The sequence below is a fragment of the Corvus kubaryi genome, unplaced genomic scaffold (genome assembly GCF_017639235.1).
Source record: "Corvus kubaryi isolate FWS band 111438036 unplaced genomic scaffold, C.kubaryi_AGA036_p1.0 66, whole genome shotgun sequence".
NCBI lineage: Eukaryota > Metazoa > Chordata > Aves > Passeriformes > Corvidae > Corvus > Corvus kubaryi.
In genome coordinates, this window is record NW_024582054.1 from 9,237,869 (window position 1) to 9,258,862 (window position 20,994).

A 20,994-nucleotide genomic window follows, 5' to 3' on the forward strand; every position below is an offset into this window, starting at 1 on the left:
GAACATTTGGATTATGAATACCTCCCTCTTTTGTCATCAGAAAATTTCAAAACAATTTTTTTTTTTTTTGGTCAGTGTTATTAATGAAAATGTTAAGTAGCACCAGATCCTGCTCCAGTCCCAGGAAAAACTGGAAATCTCTTAGCTTAACCATTTGTTTTCAGACCAAGTAATTCTTATCTCTCGTTTAGTAATCATACATCACTTTTATTCATGATCCTCTTATGTCTGTCCAGTTAAATTAATCACTATTTAAGATATCCTCAGATTGTTTATATAATCTGCTACATTTCCACATGAAAATGAGTGTGATGATTAGTTTGTTGAAATGCAGTGGCTTGAAGAAATTCTGCACTGTCCTTGTGTCTCACTAACCTTGTTTACTCAAGTCCTAGAAGTCATTGGTTCTTTGTTTTCTTTCCTCTACCTTCTCTTTTTCCATTGTCTTCCGTGTAATTCTCATTAGATCTCTCACATTATTCCAGAGAGTTAAATTCTATCTTCTCAGTCTCTTCTTCCTGATTGTAGTCACATTTCTTTTCCATGGCAAACTCTAGATGATGTCTTTTCTTTCTGAACACAGTAGCCTGGTTAAAAGCTTTTTATATCACAGAGAAACAAATTATTCACCAAGTTTCTCCTCTGACATTGATGATACCTGAATTTTGTTCATGAAGCAATATACCTGAAGACTGCATGTGTTCAAGGTCCTTTAGGAGCATGATTAGCTCCTTGTGGCACAAGTATTCTAGGGCTATGATAACTTTATAAAATTTAGGTCATTTATAAAGAATCATAAATGTTATAAAAATTCTTAAAAAATATTTTCCTGGTTATTTCTTAAGTCAGCAAATCTTTGGCCTCTTGGATATATACAATGAAGAAGGAAAAAATGCAAATTGACAATTGTCTGCATATATTTATACAGAGGCAATGCTCCCATGCATGGGCATATATATATGCACATACATATACATATGAATATAGATGTATATAAATGTATAATATTCCTAAACTAGTTACTCCAAAGCAGTTAGCATGTATAATGCAGATTTCCATGAGGTGTCACACTGCTTGCAGAGAACTAGGTAAGAGACTACTATATAATTCACAGCTCTGAAAGATTAGGTAGCCAAAGAAAGAAGAGATCAGCTTTAACATGTCTTTTTAGTTTTAATTTATATATCTGTTGGATATAGTTGCATTATTAAAGATCCAGCATCTGGAAGGACACTTTTAGTAAGAGTAAATTAAATATAGTTCAAGTGAAAGCTTTACCAATGAAATGCATGGTCATCAAGACGACTCTTAAGAAATTTTGTCTCTTTTCTGCTCCAGTAATGTCATTGTAACAGTCAGTGAATTGGGTTGTTTTATGCAATACAGCAGGTATCATTTTACCATGTAATTCATTATTCTAGTTTAAATGCAACACTGTTGATGATCTGGTCTGTAGCTAACTTGGAGTAAATCCCCAAGGTAGCCACTCACCTACCCTTTTGCTACTGAAAAAATAATTGAAAACACCTGAACCTTCAGGGTGAAATAGAAGAGCAAGGCATTGCCACCAGTAACCCCTTATCTGGAGATATTTCATGCAATGCTCCAACAGGAGGATTCTACTGAACTTTGAGCCAATAAGTGAGTTAACTCTAAACTTCTCTGAGACGTACAAATGAAGGTTGCAACTGCAACTAGAATATTTCAAGTATATGATTTTGGTTATTTTGCATTTCTATTACACAGTCAATATATTTATTGTGGGGTTTTTTTAACTTGGAAATATCTGATTTACACTACTTAAGTTAAAATTTTTTGTCACTGTAGAACCTTTGGAAGGAATATCTGTATTCACTCACAAGGGATGAAAGGTGACTGAAAACATGGTGCAATGGCATGGACTTACTCTAGTGTGTTTATACCATACAAATCGAGGGCATGGAAATATTTTGAACTTGCTCTGAGTTACAATCTGAAAGCGCTGGCTATCAAATACATATGAAAATGCTGCTTTGAAAGAAGCAACGTGAAAACAATGTATAACCTTTCTCAAAGGGGGAAAAAAAAGTGTGGAAAAGAAAGAGCATGCAATACCCATGTTACCAAAAAAAGCATGATTTGTTTGTTACTAAATATAGGGCAATTCTCTCAACAAGGTTTCAGACTTCAATTTGTTTTTACCAATGCCTGTGATCTCTTTCCAATAAAAGTTGGATGTCAAAGCTAGAACAACAATATGAAATTTAAAGCAGGTGTTTTCTAAAATAATGTTCACTGAATCCTACTAACTTTGTACTCAGGAGAGTGCACATATCCACACAAAGAGAACATTTTTTTCTTTAACCGATCTTTAGGACTTTTCTCTTAATCATGCAAATATTTTTCACCCTGCATTTTCTTTCCATTTACTTCTCTATTGAAAAATAAAACTCAAGTTTCCACAGTATTTAGCTACACTATCAAAGCTGAGCTTTACTTTATAAGGTTTCCTGTATAATGCATGTCTCTTAAGGATTTCAGTTCTATTTTATACAGTTCATACTAACGAGATCTCTGTTTTGGGAGAGCAGGGCCAAAAAGACATTCTTCTTGATAGAGAAGGTACTTCTAAAGATATTATTTCATCATGAAATATAGACATACATGAAATACAGAGTTTTACATATTCACAGAAGCTGATAATCAAAATTGGTTAATAATGAATTTATAATGATTTAAGTAAATTTATATTCTGACCCTGCCCCTACATTTTGAATATCACAACAGCTTTTAATATCTGATCCCTAGCTATTTCCTCAAAGCTGTCATAATTTTATTAGACTATTTATTATTATATTCACTGAAAGGCAGCTATTTAATAATAATTAACATGTCTTCCAATATAAAAGATGAAAACATCTTTTAAAAAAAACATTGCTCTACTTTTATTCCATTGCAGTAGTCTTAAAAAGAACCATCTTCTTCCTCCAACTGCATATTTTTAAAATTATGGAAGAAAGAAAACAATGTTTACTACCTTTTTTTCCCTTTTTTGCCTGTTACATTTTTTTCATGGTGGTGTGAAAATTCAGGATATCTGACATATATAATGCAGTCAAATAATTTTTGAGAAGTCAAAAATTATATTGGTCATCTCTCTTTCTTTCCTCTTTGTAATGAAGATGTCATTTTAAATCAAAGCTTTCCGTTTATAAAAGTAGTGATTTAGTTTTAATAGCAATATGGTGTCATTCAGAACACTTCTCAGCATTCCCACGGTGAATGCAGAAATTTATCTTGACTTAGTCCATAAATGCCCTCTGGTGACTATCTCAAAAAATGCAAGCAGTTTGTCCTTAGATATTACCTTTTTCAATCACCAGTACGGTAGTTCAGCCAACTAATGTTGAAATCATAACAGGAAATAAGCAAATAGAAATTTTAGAGATAAAACTTCTGTGTGTAAAAGGCTTTCTTTAATTTCTGTTTGGTATGTCAAGCCTGAGGTTTTAAGGGAAGAAATGGCAAGACTGACCTGATGCAATTCTCAGTTCCTATGGATTTAAAATGCTGTTTACAAGAGAGTTATGATAGAAAACCTTAATTTACTTAAATAGCAATTTGAAAAATAGAGATGCGACCAACAGGTCAAAGAGAAAGCAATGCTGAGAATTTAGAAATCAGAAAAATTGTCCATAAAATGAATATTAAAACATTTTTTGAACTATAGAAAGGTTTATATAAAGGTCAGACTAGTAAATTGAACTGAAGCAGCTTTCCTTAAAATTTCAGGTAAACTACAAAATTATTTACACATATTAGAGCTTATTAGTTCTTTCTTTACCTAACAAATTTCCCTATGTGTTACAGATCATTGTTCTCTAGGTTGCAACAAAAGTACTGAATTTGATACCATTTCATCACCTGTGCATAGAGAGCACTTACAGTTTGCTCTTACAGTGTGTCCGTACTTCATCTCTTGGATTTTATCAACCTAATATAAATAAATATTTGAAATTTTCATTTGTAAAACTTATAGGATCAATAGAAAAATCTCCAGCTTATAGATATGCACTGCATACTATTTAATTTGCTCGCTCAATTGAAAATTTTCCTCAGAAGAGTTCCTCTATTTGACATCTCATTCAAGGCAATTCTGGAAATCTCTCTAAGAGAAGGTCAAGAAAAGCTTTCCAGGTTAGTCTGAAGATGCACAGAATGAAGGCAATAGCTCGGAACTGTCAGTAGAAAGAAAACTAAGAATTTTAGAAGTTGGAAAGGTAAAGGTAGGAAAATATGCCATTACCCACCTGATGGCCTGGTAAGAAAAAATGTACTGTGTCAGTTCCCACAGCTCACTAGGACATTCCATGGAATGGATCAGGTTAATAAATACATACATGTTTTATCCTTTCCTTAGAAACATTCTAACCAAACACTGCATGCCTTAATAGAAACAAAGAAAAAAAAAAAAATCAGGTTACTCTATCCTCATTTAATATTTTTCCCTTCAAGCACTAGACATGTAATTTAAAACAATATAAAATGCATTGAATTTGCTGAGACTAAAACAAGATAGCCTGAGGGCATCCAGAAACATTCCAGCAATGAGTTTGTGGAATGCTTTTGTAACAGTTGGTTTGATCCAAAATATCTGTATTGAAAAATAATTTCAAATTTACGATAGCCTTAACCCCATTAAAATAATGCACTCTAATATGACGGAATAAATATAAAAACAAAGAAAAAGTCATACCTTGCAATTCAATTCTCTTTGGGGAATCTGGCCAAGAACAAAAAACCCGTTGTTGTTCCATAAGTTAGCAAAGAAATGCTCTTCTTTTACAATGCTCTGATAATATACCTAGAGAATAACAGCACTCAGCAGTCACATTGAGTACAGATTTGATTTGCTACATTATTTCAAATGCATCATTAAACAGTGAAAATCATGTCTTATAAAGATATCTTAGCTGTGTCAACAAGTTAATCTTAAGAAAAAGGTTTGATTTTTCCTGTGTGTGACAAGATGCCAAACCATGATGTTTCCTAAAATATAAGATTTACTATACTCAGTGTTCCTAAATCTAAATATGTCCAGAAAACTAGTTTGCTTGACAAGCATAAGCACTGTCATGACAGACAAAAAACCCAATACAAAACAACAACAGCAAAAAACTATATACAAAAAAAGACCCAAACCCCTAAAACTGTGCCTAATCTATTGTAAGTACAAATGGAAACATCGATCTTGTGTGTTAACTTTCACTATTTTAGAAGTTAGCTAAATTACCAGATAAAAATAAGCCTTAGTATTGATTGAATAAAAGAAAATGAAATAGGCGGTTTAAGTGCCCCATGACTGTTCCTTTCACTAAGAAATAAAAATAATTTCCTTTAGGACTCTCTGTGTTATCTAGTGTCAGGGCTTGGGACATTAGGATAGGTGGAACTAGATGATCTTTAAGGTCCCTTCCAACCCAGGCCATTCTAAGATTCTATGATTCAGTGTTTGTGCATGAGGCAATTGTAATAGGCAGGTAGGTAGGTAGGTAGGTAGGTAGCTCTCTAAATCCTTCAAATGCACATAAAAGTAGCTCCTGTAGCCGTGAGTTTTACCACTTTCATCTTCATCTTTCCCTAGTTTCTCATGTTTAGGTAAATTCACAAGTTGTAGAAATTTCCTTATAAGATGTTTGCAGGTTCTGTCATCCCTTCCTGTGTTTTTGTCACATTTCTTCCTTAGTGTGATGCTGACAAATAATACTTCTTATTAGATATGGCAGGTGGAATGAAAATATTCCATGTAGACTGTACCCCCTGGAAATGATCAATAGCTTTATTTTTACATTGCATGTGTTTTTGGTGTGTCATTGTTATAGACAAAGGAACCCTGCCCAGTATGAATACCATACTTTTATCAAGATGAATCTGGAATGCATCCTAGGTTATACATCTGCTTGCTCCATCTAATTTACATATCAGAAGATATGCTGACCAGGGGATATGGAGAGTAATTATATGTATTACAAGTTGTTAGGCTACTATTTCTACAACTGGCAAAGACTCATCACCACCACCCCCTAAATCTAAATAAGCTTCTGGTGATCTGGCTGTCAGAAGCAAGTTAGAATGCTTGTGTGCCAGACACAACTAGCTCTACTGTGTTTACATGCTATCGTGGACATATTGCAAGATTGTCACAAAGTAAACATTTTGCCACTGACCAGAGGACAATAGCTTTTAAACATCCTAACATTATATATTGCACTTAAGATTCTTTATCCTTTCTGACAGCTTCCCATTTCTTTACTAATTGTTTTTCATAAGCTGTGTTCATCTAGTTGATGAGCTCTGGACAAAAGCAGTGGTAGAGGCAGATTGAAAATAAATGAGCTGCCTTTAAGGAACAGAGTCTCTTACAGTAGCTGCTATAGCTGGTTGTCTTGTCCCTCCAAACACACAGGGACAGTGTCAAGACAGCAGAACACCACTCTTTGCTCACAGTGTGCTTCATAAGTGAAATGGCATATTAAAGTGAGGCCAACACTACAGGAAACCACCTAAGTTTTGCTACTGTGAATGTTGCTTGACACATGTCCAACAATTAAGACTAATTATTGGGTAGTATAATAATTGGTACCTTAGTTTTAAAGAACTTTAAATTGGTTTGAATCTCAGCTGTCAAACGGTATATGTCAGTACTCAGGTGAGTTACTAGAGAAGAACTAGTTTTTGCATGTTTCCCTTGAGAATCCAACACAAAAGTTGGCTTTTCTTTGTTTTTCCTGCTGTTCTTTGTTCTTCGTGCCCCATCAGGAATGCTGAAACAGTAGCCCAGGTCTTTTATACACACGCAGAGTAAGTGTATAGCATTATACACAGTGTCAGATCCAGAATGCTTGAAAAAAGATTAGCAGGGAACATGCAATCTAAAGTAGATGTGTTGGTTAGCAGTGACAGTGTCTAAGGGGCAGACTGTCATTTTGTAGAGAACACCTTGGTGCAACCACTTAAACATGCACTTGTATATAAACCTTTTGGCATGAATCTGAATTTGCTCTGAATTACAAAGGTCAAAATTCTGCTTGCTACTGACTAAATGAGAAATGTAAAATTAAAATTCTGACAGATTTTCAAAAGTATCCAATATTTTTAAGTAGATTTAAATGCTGATTTAGCATCAGCAGCTCAGCAGAAGGCATTGCTCCATCTACTTACCCTGCCACATATTTCCTTCAGAGAAGTAGGACACTAAAATTGTCCTTAACTCGCCCTTAAAGGACTGGTAAGGAATGTAGGATGTCCAGCAAGAGATCTTTCATGTCTATGCTGTTGAAGAAATCAGGGCAAAATTTACCCCAGGTCTGGGTTCAGATAAGAGTCGACAATTTGATTTGATATGGACACACTGAGATTTCTTTGCTTGTTAAAAGTGTATGCTCAGAAAAGCACATTTCTTGAGAATAGGTTTCCTCAATGATGTGCTAATACACACTTATGTTCTAAACTTCAGTAGCCACTTTTGAAAAATAGCCTTTATCTTCAGAACCATTTGTATAAATGTTTCAAGTTAGTAGGTTTGGCTTGTACAAAGAGAATGACAATAATAACTGTCACAGAAAGTCCCATAACTATGACTTGTATGTAATAGTAGTCAATATTGAAACCTTGTATTAGTGGTGATGGGGTGTAGCTAGAAAACTTTCATCCATTGATTTAAGCTTTCATATACATTAACGTAATGACTTCTACAGAGAAAGCTTACGATAGTTGTTTAGCACAATACGTATTTAGTACATATGTTTCTAATCATACTTAAGAATCTTATTTCTCCATAACAGTTGTGAAACATGCACAGTCATCTAAAGAGAGGATACACTATTCTGTTTGATAATGAAAAATGTCTTGAATACTTAGGTCAAAAGAAAAACATTATAAATTCAACATTGAATTAGGTATATTAAGTTCTTTTTATTACCTTAAGTAGTCAGAAATCAGTCAGAACCAAAGTATTCCAAAAGTTCAGGGTCCTGAGAATATTAGAAAGTAATTGATATTGCACTCTACAGTAGGTAAAGAATTTCTTATTTATTCGGTAAGTCACCACACTTCCCTTATCTCATACTTTCTGTATATACATGAAGAGATTATTGATTTGATTCTCCTGTCAGAGGTGGTGTGATGTCTGATCATGAGGTGAAAGAAAATTTAAGTAGGCTACACAAATTTGGATCAGATGTGCTATATAACTCCCATAAAAGTTCTGCAATCCTCATGCTCACAAGCTTTTCTCCTTCTTGTTTTTCCTTATTAGATACGGTCTTTAGATATATGAGGTGTTCAGTGTTACCACATGATCTTGTATCAGTACAACATCCAGCTTCCAGCATGGAATATCATTTTAGAAGCTAAGAAAATGTAAAATTTAATTTCCTCAGCCAAGTTAACCATGTGCTGGATGTTAGCAGACATCTATAAAAAGCTACCAATAATACGGAACTGGGTTTGTAGTATTGCATCTAGCAAGAGATTTTAGCTACTCTATTAGTTCTTTATAATTATAGCTGGTTTATTTGCTATATCTGGAGATTATCGAATATAGTACCTACATTATTTGAGAGCCATCCAATATGAACAATCACATTCATTAATCTTTGAATTGCACAATATTAATCTAAAAAATATTAAGATCTTAGTCTAGAAATGGAATTTGGCTGTACAGGTGACAAATACATTTTAATGGCTAAAGTGCCTTCAGTTAAAAGAAGTCTTATTTCAGGCTTTACAGATTTATTTTTATTCTTCAACAAATAAAATAAAATAAAATATTAAGTAGTTACAAAAATTAGATATAGTATTTCAACATTGTTTTCTGTGACTCTGATTCTGTTCCATGATTGTATTCCAGAGGCAAATTATTATACATTATATTACCATAAGTTTTTCCTTTTAACTTTGGAAAAGTTGTTCAGAAGACTTAATAAGATTTGATGCAAATAATTTGTGAGATACATTAGAAAGTTTCATAATTGTATTTAACTAAATCCTCTTTAAAAAAGATCCCACAGCATTACAGATTTGCTAGGTATGGTCCAAACAGGTTTAGAATTATTTCTTCTTTATTTTTGAGAAAGTAAATTGCCCCCCTATCTATACTGTGACAAGAAACTGAACTGTACTGAACCTTTCTAGGATATGTGTGTTAGTCCAAGTAACTATAGAACTGTAAACATTGATGATGACTTATTAACTGCTTCTTTGGGATGTGCAACAGACAGAAGTTGCCCCAGAAAAATAATTTTTTCTTGATAGTGGTATCTAAAATATAATGCTGTTTATTTTAGTACAGGGTTCTCAGTGTGCATTCCAGATGTAAAAGGTCTGTTGTTAAAAACATCCATTCACAGGTGTGCAATGATCTAAGAACAAGAAGTAGGGGTGAGACCATTCTGAAGGTGCAGACTATAACGAGAGGAATTACCTTTTCTCCTTCTGCATTTCTTTTCCTTATCAAATATTTGCAGTGCCTCAATTCACATTAAGTATCATTTATGTCTACACACATATATATTCATATGTACTTAAATGAATAAAATGTAAGATATGATCACTTAAGGGAACAGGATACTTTAATTACAGCATTTTAGCGGTGTTAAAATTCTAAGAAACATCTGGAAGATCAGATAAAAGAGATAAATGTTTAGCTTTGTTATGAGTAACACACTAACATACAATTAGGTTTTAATGGTTGTAACTTAACAGAACTGTTGTATGAAATATTTTGTTTAGCATTCATTAAAAACTGCTAATGTACTTGTGGCTTTTCATGGACTATATTTTTATGCATATTATTAGTGGAATACAAATATGCAAAAACCAACAGTTTGGTGCTATAACGTGAAAAGAAATTTATACCAATCTTATTTTTAATTTGTATGGGAACAATTTTACCACAAATTCCATATTTTAATAAAACTATCCCAACTCTATTTTTTAAACTCATTTTGTCACTGTTTTGTAACAGAAACACTGTAAATATTATAGATGTGGTAAACTATTATACTTGTTTTCTTATAAATGAAATGATCTGTGCCAACACTGACAAAATGAATTAATGTGTTACTAAGGCAACAGTCACATTATATGCTTTCTCTTTCACAGTATGCGGTAGAGCATATGGTTTACTCTTAATGGAACACTAGCTTCTCATTAACATACCAGTAGCAATGTCAGAACTTACAAACCAGCATAACAGAGAAATGGAAAAACTTATAAATTAGACCCTTTCAGTATTATTGAATAGAAAATGACTGATGTTCCAAGGTACAATATTTAGCTAATACAGTGCCCTTTTCTGCATCTTTCTTCTCAAAGGAAAGAAAAACAAAAAAAACCCAAAGCAAGAAACCCACAACTTTTTCTTGTTACAAATGCAAATATTGAGGTCCTGTTCTACTTTAAAGTGATTGACATTCTTATCATTTTTAAAAACATGTTTCAATATTTCTCTTTCTTATGCCATGTTTTACATAAGCTTTGTCTTCTCAGGAACATATTAATACCGACATCTACATGGGGAAATAGAAGTGCTCACTTCTACAATGGATTATCCCTACAGTAGATACAGTAAAACAAACAGGAATTGTAAAATGAACTGTGAAGTTTCCTTGACCATTCAGGATCGTGCAAAAGAAATGGATATACCAGTTCGTTGGATCATCCTGTGGGAACAAAACAATCCATCAGATTCTCATCGGAGTGGTTTGGTGTTGGCTACCATATAAAAACCAGTTTCCCCAACTGGAAAAGTTACAACTAGTGTATGCACACTGAAGTATTTTATCTTTTTTGCCTAATGTCTTGAGAGTGTCTGTGGCAGGACAGCACTAGGGGGTAAGTGTGTGCTGTAAGGAGAGAGACTCTATAAAGTTTTCTTATTTTATGCCTTTACAAAGAGATCGAGTGTGAATTCTGAGTGTGACTGACTATGGCAACAGCAGAATTAAAACTCCATGCGTGATTAGTACTTCTAGTTTAAAAATCCATAACAACTAATCTTTCCCTCTGGAAGTTAAAAAAACCCTCCAATAATGAAGAAAATACATATTTATACTGTATTTCTTTTGCTTCAGTACTCTTATTGCTACATCTCAACACATCAGTGATAACAGCCAGACAATGACCTGGTCGTAAGTGCTTGTCTTCTAAGTCACTGCAGGGGTAAAACTTGAACTGTCTAAGGCTGGGTCAGTTCAGGGTTCCATGAGAACTGAAATCTGAAGTTGAAATTCCAAATATTTGATACCACAAACTATTGAATCTCTAGTCCCTTGGTAGGCTGCAAAACATACCAAGGAAAAGAAAGTGCCACATCCCACTGGATTCAGCATGAATCATTACTTTTCCTCACAGTGAAACTCTTACTTCAGCAGTAGCTGGTCCAGTGAATCAGAGAAATTATATAAAATAACTCTTGGAGGATCACCACAACCTTGTCCTTTATGTTATATTAGTTTAAAAATTGTAACTATAGGTGGGTTTTAGAAGTTTGAATGTTATACTGTGTTGAGGGCACAAGAAAATCTTGATTAAAAAATTATGTGTCATGAAATACAACGATACCATTTCAGACAGACATTTAAAGTAATGAAAGACCAAAAGTTTGCTCAACTTAGTCTGCTGACAATTTTCTTCTTACTTATTATCAATTAATTTTTGAACCCCCTTTTTCATTCTTATTCTTTCATTTGTGCATTTCTTTTAACTCTGCAAAATGCTCTTCTGTTGTTGGTGATGTTTCTACAAATAATATTTAATGACCCAAGCCCCTTAGAGTCAGCAAACAGTAACCACAGGCTGAGACCAAAGAAAGACAAGGCTCCACAGTCCGAAAGCAAGAGCTGTTTATACCCAGGTGCTTGTGGGGGTGTGTGTCTGTGTGTGTGTGTAAATAAACACAGTAAGGCATACTTCATTTGTGGAATCCTATTCTTCCATTGAGAGGAAGTCATCAACAAAAAAAGTGTAATTATCAGACTGGCCTAGCTTCTCTTTTTTTCAACTGTATTGTGTATCTGCACCTGAGTGAACCCTTATCTCACCTCATCGAGGACACCTAAGCTGAGTATCAGTTTAACGTCAATAACACAGATTGTTACTGCAATTAGTTCTACACTAATTTGGCAGTGATGTCTGTCCTGTATATATTTTTACTAATAGAAGTAGTACATCCATATCATTTGTAGAATATAAACAGGTTAAGGAGGAGGAAGCTTTGCAAACTACTTCAACTTTATGAAACAAAAAGATAATTTCCCTAAGTACAAATTGCTTGTTAGCTCTATTCTTTCACAATCAACCTCTGCTAAAGAAGCATTCATTTTTAGCATTCACCTCTGCACTTCAGCATTACAGGAAGTACACTACCATTGAACAGTAATGCTGCTAACTCCTTCCACTTCAATAAAAATAAAATGCAAAGGGTTGTTTATTATTTCAGCGTAGACTCATCACTTGATCTGGTCACTTCCTCACTGGACTATACCACTTCTACAGGGAGAAATGAGTGTTTGTGAAGGAGTTGCACAGTTATTTGTAATTGCTTTACAATACAGTACACGGTAATAAATGTCTCTTAATGAAGTTACTGATTCAAACAGATAATTAAAACATATGTCTATCTGACTCCGGTTTCTGCCAGTTTTATGTGGCCACTATACTGCCAGCATCTTTGTTATGTTTAGATAAAGAAACTCTGTGTGGCACTAACAATGAACAATCTATGTTGTTTTAACAATACTTAAGGCAATTGCTGAAATAAACATTTGGTCCAAGCTGGAGAATTACAATACTCTTGTAATTCTGGTGAGGTGCATATACTCTACAGTGGTTTATTTTCCTAGGAAAGCATTATTTCATTGACTTTCTGCTGGTGTTAAGACTTAAAGTCTTAGCTTAGGCATCATGCAATGCCAGGTATTCTCTTCAAGAGAGAAAATTAATTAGAGAGCAAAGGAAGCCAGCATGCTTATCATTTGATCAGGTCATTGACATAAGTGCTTCGCACCTTTTTAAAGCCAAAAGCTGTCTTGTACACCTGCTCAGAGGTCTCATCAATTTTATTTGAGCAAGGCAGTTTTTTTAAGCTTGTCCAAGGAAAAAGGTGGCAATTTTGACGGAGAGGGAAAAAGAAAGATGTGTTGCAAGCTCTTTATCTTGATCTCATTGTTTGTTTCTGCACTGATGTATGTAACAAAACAAAGAGGATTTAATCACGGCAAACAGAGGACTATTGGCACCCAGAGGGATCTCATTTTCTCTCTTACTAGTCTATTTCGTTTCAGGTTGCAACATCTTCTTTTCAGCCTATCCATGAGGCCGAGTTTCTTACCTGGGGCTTAAACTTGTGAGGCGTGAAGCTCTTTTGTTTTGACAGGTGCTCTTTGCTACACATCAGCCTGGCATTGGTGGCACTAATACACAGAACAAACTCAGATATGCTAATGACTGCCGTTATCAAAATTCTGTCTGTAATGAGTTTTATTAGTTTACTTCAGTTTTAATTCTTAGCATAAAGTGGTAAAAACAAATTGCACTGATACAAGAGTGAGAAAGATGGTTGTTCGTTATGCCTTGTATGGATTTCTCTGGTTTCTATAAAATCTCTGGAGTAATAGAAATATCATATACTAGTAAGAATCAGACCATAACCTCTGTCATAGGATAGCTGCATGCAAGGTGTTTCAAATGTAAAGAAAATGTGCAGAGGGAACTTAAAATAGTCCTATTACAGAAAAAAAATTGGGTTTTGCTGACAAGCTGCCCTGATCCTTACATATTATTTGCACATTTTGACCCCTAACTGGTGGAGTAGAAGGTGATAATATAATATTAATATAATACCAGCAATAAATAATAACACATCTTTAAGAAGAAAAGGTGGACGCTAAGGCCTTAAAGTTGTGAACCAATATCCTTGCATTGCCTTGCCTTGCATTACCTTCCCATGCCCCCCTCCCTTACAATGCCTTCCTTTCCCAGAATCCTTCATCACTTATATATTCCTAGATATATCTTAGGTACAATTTGATGATTAAATTCTAAATATTTATTTTAATTTTGTCAATTATATTATGTGGAAGTGATGTACACATTGTTCTTTTGTGGTTTAGAAGGAGGTTTTAGATCTCACACTGCGGGGGTAAAAAGCCTGAAGAAGCAAGGAATATTGGGTATGGACAAAATGTAGGAAAAAAGAAAAGAGAACTCTCTAGGTAGAGGATAGCAATTAAATTCAAGGTACAATATAGCAAAATTATTGCTAAACACTAATTCAGTTACAATTTTTTTGATTGCTCTAGTGATTTCAATCCAGTTTTAGAAGAATGACTATCCCAGTGGTTTGGTAGGGGTTTTTTTCTATGCTTTTCTTTGTACTTTGAAATAAAAATACAGCTGTGGAACCTTGTAAAAACAAGAATGCATCACTTCTCTGGAAGCTATTCAGATCTTAGTGTATCTGAACTGTCTATAAGAGGTCAACAATTTGATAACTTGGATCTGATGTCATCAAAGGTTTTTATTTTTCTCACCTCTAATTTTATCCTATTAGTAAACTTTGGGAAAAGGTGACATTTCATTGTTCCACTACAACACTGGCTAGAAAGGTGTGTCTTGTCATCCCCATTTCAAATAACTATGAAAGATGATGTCATAGAATCTTTAAGGATGGAAACGTCCTCCAAGATCATCAAGTCCAACCATTAATACTGCCAAGTGTACCACTAAAACAAGTCCTTTAGTGACACATCTACATGTTTTTTGAACACTTCCAGGGATAGTAACTCCACCACTCCCCTGGGTAGCCTATTACAATGCTTGACCATGCTTTCAGTGAAGAATTTTTTCCAAATATTCAATTTGTGTATACTGAAGATATTTATCAGATATACAATACATGTGTTTCATAATCTTGCCCCTTTTAATGAACTGGCTTGCCTACTATGATTAAAGCAATCAGAGAAAATCTAAGTAAACCTAAAACCAGCGTGAAGTACTGCTTATCAAAAACAGTAGGGTTTCAGGCCTCAACTTTTTTTCTTGGAAAAGAAAAGTGATTTTTTTTTTTATCTGTCTGTGAAACACAAGTTTGTTAAACTCTCATGGGTTTTTTGTTTGTTTATTTGTTTTGGTGGTTTTTCGTTTGTGGTTTGGCTTTTTTTTTTTTGTTGGAAGGGTACTCTTGACACTTGAAAACAAAATTCTGCATAAACAACTGTTTGGATGCCAAATATTTGATCACTTTTATTTACAGCTTCCAAGAGCTACATTCATACAGACTCCTACAAGGGAGAAGGGGCCTTTATTAAGACTTTGAAATCTGGAAGGGAAATTTTGCCCAGGACCACCAGCACAGTACTTGCCTACGGCTGAACTCCCAGGAGATATTTTAACTTAGTGCTGGCAGGTACTCCTCTTTCAAGGTTTCATCCTGATGCCCCATGTTTACTTACATTAGGTACTTTGGAAGGATGAAGAGTGGAGCAAATGCTGATGAGATTTGACCTGTGATTCCAGAGTTCTGGATGTTGGTGATGTGCTTTTTAAAATAGGCATCAGTTTCTTTCAGTGAATTGGGCAGGAAGGAGAGAGGAAAGCCTTGCCACATTACCCCAGTTCTGTTATTTTCAGGCAGCTCTGTTTAAAGTCACAAGGTTTTGTAACCTTGTATGGGCAGATGGACCTAAAATCTTGCAATCCAGATTAAAATTTACATCAAAATACAAGCAAGGAGCAGCACTAGTAAATGTGACAATTCACTAAAATTAGAGAGAAACTGAGCTTACTAGGCTTGTTGGTAAATGTCTGGAGTACAGGGAAATGTGCCTCAAAGTATGTCTATGTAAAGCCTGGAATCAAAGCCTCAATGGCTTTCAGGTACAACTTGCACTACTGTTGGTGAGCCTTTCATGACTGTTAGATTGGTCTCCAAATCAGGTTTTGGCCAGGGCTACAGAGATTAAAAATAATTGAAAAATAGTCCACTGTTCACCAATAAATGTTTTCTTTGTTTGCCTGTTTGTTGGTTAGCTGATTTTTTACACTGAAGCTCTTGGATGCAAGTGCTTTCAGCTTGGGGGATGATTGAGGGCACAGCTGGTTTCTTTGTCAGGCCTGAAGATCAGGGTCAGAAGAAGTGGAGTTTTATTCCAGAATGTGGAATGTTTTTCTTTTTCTTTTTCTCTTCTAATCAACTCTAAAACATAAACATAAGGACAGAAAAAAAATGTATCAGACAGAAGCTTGTGGAAAAGAGTTTTTCCATAGGTACTATACCAACCAGCTTCCAGCCTCTCAATGAGGTCCGGGGGGGAGGGTGGGGGGCTTGAAGTTCTGTCTACAATATTCAATCCAAAGGTTTTGCCCTTGATAGGGAGGATAACTAGGATGAGGTTCTACATCCATCATGTGGAAGAAATTAGAGTGTCTATATGTATCATTTCTTCAGGAGTAAAAAAAAACCCTATTGTCTTAATAAACCTTGCCCTTGTTCTTTTGTCCTGTTGTTTTCTGGATTTGTCATTGAGACCTTGCTTTTGCACTTCCTGCACATTACTGCCTCTCTGTTCCATCTTAACTCAGTCTAACACAGCAAAGTCTCTTCACAGCAAGGTTGACCTAGTTGTTTCACAACCCTTCCAGATTTTTTAGTATGCAACACGATACTTAGTTTGGCTTGTCTAGTTGTAATTATTTGCTACTTTGATGGAGTGCTGTATTAATCCCATATTCTCCTTGCAAAAATGCAAATAATGTGTGAATCTATCAATGCATAATTTCCGGAATGTAAACATATAGATAATCACATCAGATTGCAAAACCCACCTTGTTTTCAAGTCTAAGATGCATTTCCCTACTTTCCCTTTTCTACTTTTATTCTCGGGACTGCAGGCACAAGACCTACAACTATAAGCTCTAGTTGCTCTAAGCAGTGGAGTCACTACCTGATAGCAGTTTGCTTGCAAATTGCGGCAGGTGGAATGAGAAGCTTGGAGCTGATGAGGCATTCTGCTGAGGGAAGACATAGAGTCTTTCCCCGTCTTCCTGAAGACAGATGAATTTCCAAGATTTTCATAAATAGGGACAGATAAAAAAAAAAGCATTACATTTAGGATATTTGTTCTTTTTCCAGAACTTTATATCTCCTCCCTTGTATTAAGTAAAAACCAATTCTATTTTAAAAAAGGAGGACAAAACTTTTGCTACAATGAAAGTTGATTGCATCATTGATTTGGCGCTTGAAGGGTTAAATTGTAAACCAGAGAGCTCACTTTTCAGAGAGATTCTAGGACTTTAGGTAACAATGGAGTTTGAATTTACTGCTGGGATAGGAAGTTGAACAGCAAGGTTCAGCTTTTCTGAGGGAATCTAAGAGTAAGCCAAGAGGCCAGAAGGTTAAAGGGCAGTGCTCAGGCTTCCCATCAGTTCCAGAGACTCCAAACATTCAGGCATTCAGTGGCTGGATTCCCTCATGACACTCAGATGAATGGCCAGTAGGAACGAAGAACTAAAACTGGTCCTGCTTTCAACTCTGTAACTTGTACCCTCCCTTATTAATTTAAATGGAGTTAATAATCAAAGAATAATTCTGCTAAAAGTGATAGGCAAGAAAAAATAAAAACATATTTTCTCAAATGACTTTGACCATTATTCCCTTTATGTTGAACTGCAAGCAGAAATGCAGATAAACCCAGTGCATGTACAGAGAGCTCTGACTCCATTGTCTTTGGCCATGAATGTGTGCAGTAAGGTGTATTTTGCACTAAATATAGCAGTTTAGAGGATGTAGCTTATTAGAGTTTCTCAGAACATGTAGTTTAGAGGGTTTCCTGAAGCTCAGAGAACAAGATTTAGGGAGTTACAGCAGTAAGACTAGAGGTTAGGAAAGAAGAGCTGTTGTAGCTCATCATTGTGCAATAGAAAGACTGATTAATATTATAACATTTATTAATGACTCCAAGCAGCTAGGGACTATCCTGTGTGCTGCTTTTGGCTAGGATGAGAAATGTATTCTGAGTTCTTTTTCTGGTTGATTACAAAGACCATGCACAATTTTTTATTTCCCTTTTCGCTGTAGATAACAAAAAGGTGAGAACATCTTTGTTCATAATTCCATTTGCTTATCCAGCTGTTAAATTTTTGCCCCAGTTCTTTAATTTTTGACAACATTACATTACATTTAGGCTGTTTCTTTGATGAATAAAATAGCACCATACTGTAATTTTTCCTCCTGGAATCCTGATGGTCTCTACACTACTTTGCTTTCAGTCCCCCTGTGTTTATTTTCAATTATTATGCTCCTTGTATTATACATTCTGAGTGATTTTGTGTGTTTTGAGCAATGGCTTCTATAATTTCTGATTTCACAGAATCATAGCGTGGTTGGGGCTGAAAGGGAGCTCCAGAGGTCATCTAGTCCAATCCTCCTGCTAGAGCAGATTGACACAGAACAGGTTGCACAGAACCACATCCAGGCAGATTTTGAGTATCTCCAGAGAAGAGGACTCCACTGCCTATCTGGACAATCTGTTCCAGTGCTCTGTCACCCTCTGTGTTAAGAAGTTTTTCCTCATGTTCAGACAGAACTTCCTGTGTTTCAGTTGGTGCCTATTGTGCCTTGTTCTGTTGCTGGGCACCACTGAAAAGGGTCTGCCCCCATTCTTTTGACTCCTGCTTTTAAAATATTCCTATGCATTGATAAGATCTGTTATCAGCATTTTCTGCCTCAGGCTGAACAGGCCCAGCCCCCTCAGCCTTTCCTCACAACAAAGATGCTCTAGTCCCCTAATAGGTTTTGTAGCCTCTGCTGGACTCTCTCCAGTAGCTCCACGTATTTCTTGATCTGGGCAGCCAGAACTGGACACAGCACTCCAGATGTGGCCTCACCAGGGCTGAAGAGAAGGGGAGAATCACCTCCCTTTCTGTTTTAGTAGAGAAGTTTTTGTACCCAGATTTCACATGGGCACTAGCATGCTTCTAGAAAATTGTATGCAATCCTTCTTACAACAGCATTTTCATCAGAATTTTTAGTGCAGAGCAGTTCATTACCCCCTGCATGTTTTCATGGCCTGGTTTCTTTACAGTGAGACGTACGCGCAGCTCCTGACCTAACCCCACCAGAAAATCAAAATTGGAGCCCTGCTTTTCTTCTATTTATTCAGCCCTCTAAAAGTTCACCTTGCAACCAATGAACAACTGATAACCTAGGTGTTTTAATCATACCTAGAGGGGCTTCTATGACAGAGTTCGACTGTCTTGCAAACAGCTTACTGAAATCCTTGTAAAAATAGGTTTTTGACAGCTTCTGGTTGTATTTGCAGAAGACAAAAGATCTATTCATAATCTCATATGCTGTGGCATATGAGAAACACAAGTTTGACAGCAGATATTAGTAACAAGGGATTTTTTAGTTCATTGGGGTTTTTTGGCAGGAAGTAATGGGGGAGACATAAAAAAAAAAAAATCTGTAAACACCAGATCTATATAATGAATTTTTTAAACCAAAGCACATGAAATTTAGCTCCCTGGGTTGCTGAAGCAATATGTATAAGACTAGTTACTATGATTCACAAAGAGCCATCTTGCTGCTTAAGTACACTTTCAGCTTCAGCAGCTGTTTTGATTCATAATCTGTTCTGTAGCAAGGTTTATTTTAAAATACCAAGCAGGAGACAGGGCATTCAAACATCAATTACTTAACCAAGAGGATTCAAACCTGAAGTGCTTAAAACTGAAATGAAACACATGGCAAATATTTTGCTTCCTGTCACACAAGGGATTTGATCCTGCAAGCTGTGTGAGTGCAAAGCTCCACTTCGTCTGCAGTTAACAGGTGAAATTCTGGCATTGTTTTCATCAACTGAAATCTTTATTCACCCTTCACAGGACCAATTCAACCACAGGGATGTTCTCAGAGCAGGGTAGGGTAAGGTCTCAGAGCCTTTAAACTCTTGTCGTTTTAAATTGGATTCCCTGCAGGCTTGTAAACATAAAATAATTTAATGCTACTCTTTAGAGATGTTGGAAGAATGACAAAGAATGTCGTACCTTCAGCCTCTGGGAAGGAGCGTCTGAATATTTGCATTTGGCTCTTGCAGCTGTGAGCTAGTCCACATCAGCCCTTCTCTGACACTGCATTCAGGTCTTCATGAGAGTTAGTGGCAGCCTATATGGGGCAGAATAAAATAAAATTTTAAAATAAATAAATAAAGCCCCCAGCCTATTATATATGGATATATATATTATATCCCTATATCCCCTCAATCCTATTTCCAAATCAATATATACTTATCAGAGAGGAAAATGCTTGCCCAGTATCTCCTAGCCTCTTCCTGTGTTTGGAAAATCCTGATCTGCCAACCTGAGCAAATAAGTCACCAGTGAAGCAGCATGAAGGACCCTTTCACCATGCCTGGGATCACTGGCATGCGAGGATTGCCTGGATAGAAGATTTGCAGGATCACGCTCAGACAACATCTGGAATTGCCAAAGCATTCAGCCATAGAGATGGTAAAGAGGAACTTATACGGGGCACTCAAATTATTTTGTTAATAGTGCCATCTCCTGGTAGCAATTTGCTAAGACAATCCTTGCCCCCACAAATTTCTTACACTTTTTATTTTAGTACCACAGCCCTGAAGAGAGGTAAACAAAGTAACTTAGATTGCTCTGTCTGCTGATCTTTGTTTTCTTATTTAATAAGGAATATTCAAATAGGAAACAAGCTTTTATTAAACAGCAATGTCTTTTAGAACAGAACTTTCAGGATATAGGCCCACTGCTTTTGGAAAAGATTGTGTTTTTTTCCCTGCTCAAGCTGCTTTCATCTATTTCTTTCATAAATATCAAACAATATAAAAGTAAGTTAGATGATGCTGGCAGAAAGCAATGAGTCTGTATACCGATGCAGGTCCTAAGACACCACATTTTGGGGAAGCAATAGTGCAATTCAGA

The 20,994-nt window shown here is 35.7% G+C and overlaps 1 long non-coding RNA gene across 1 annotated transcript in view; it reads right to left on the minus strand.

Moving 5' to 3' along the window:
- The window catches only part of LOC121674033, a 29,355-nt gene extending 8,849 nt beyond the window's left edge, over window positions 1-20,506 (minus strand). The window contains exons 1-4 of the long non-coding RNA XR_006019414.1: window positions 20,402-20,506; window positions 20,089-20,206; window positions 4,736-4,843; window positions 4,290-4,425 (exon numbers count right to left, since the gene is read on the minus strand). This is a non-coding gene — a long non-coding RNA (uncharacterized LOC121674033). The remainder of the gene's footprint in view (window positions 1-4,289; window positions 4,426-4,735; window positions 4,844-20,088; window positions 20,207-20,401) is intronic.
- Between the last annotated feature and the right edge of the window lie 488 nt (window positions 20,507-20,994).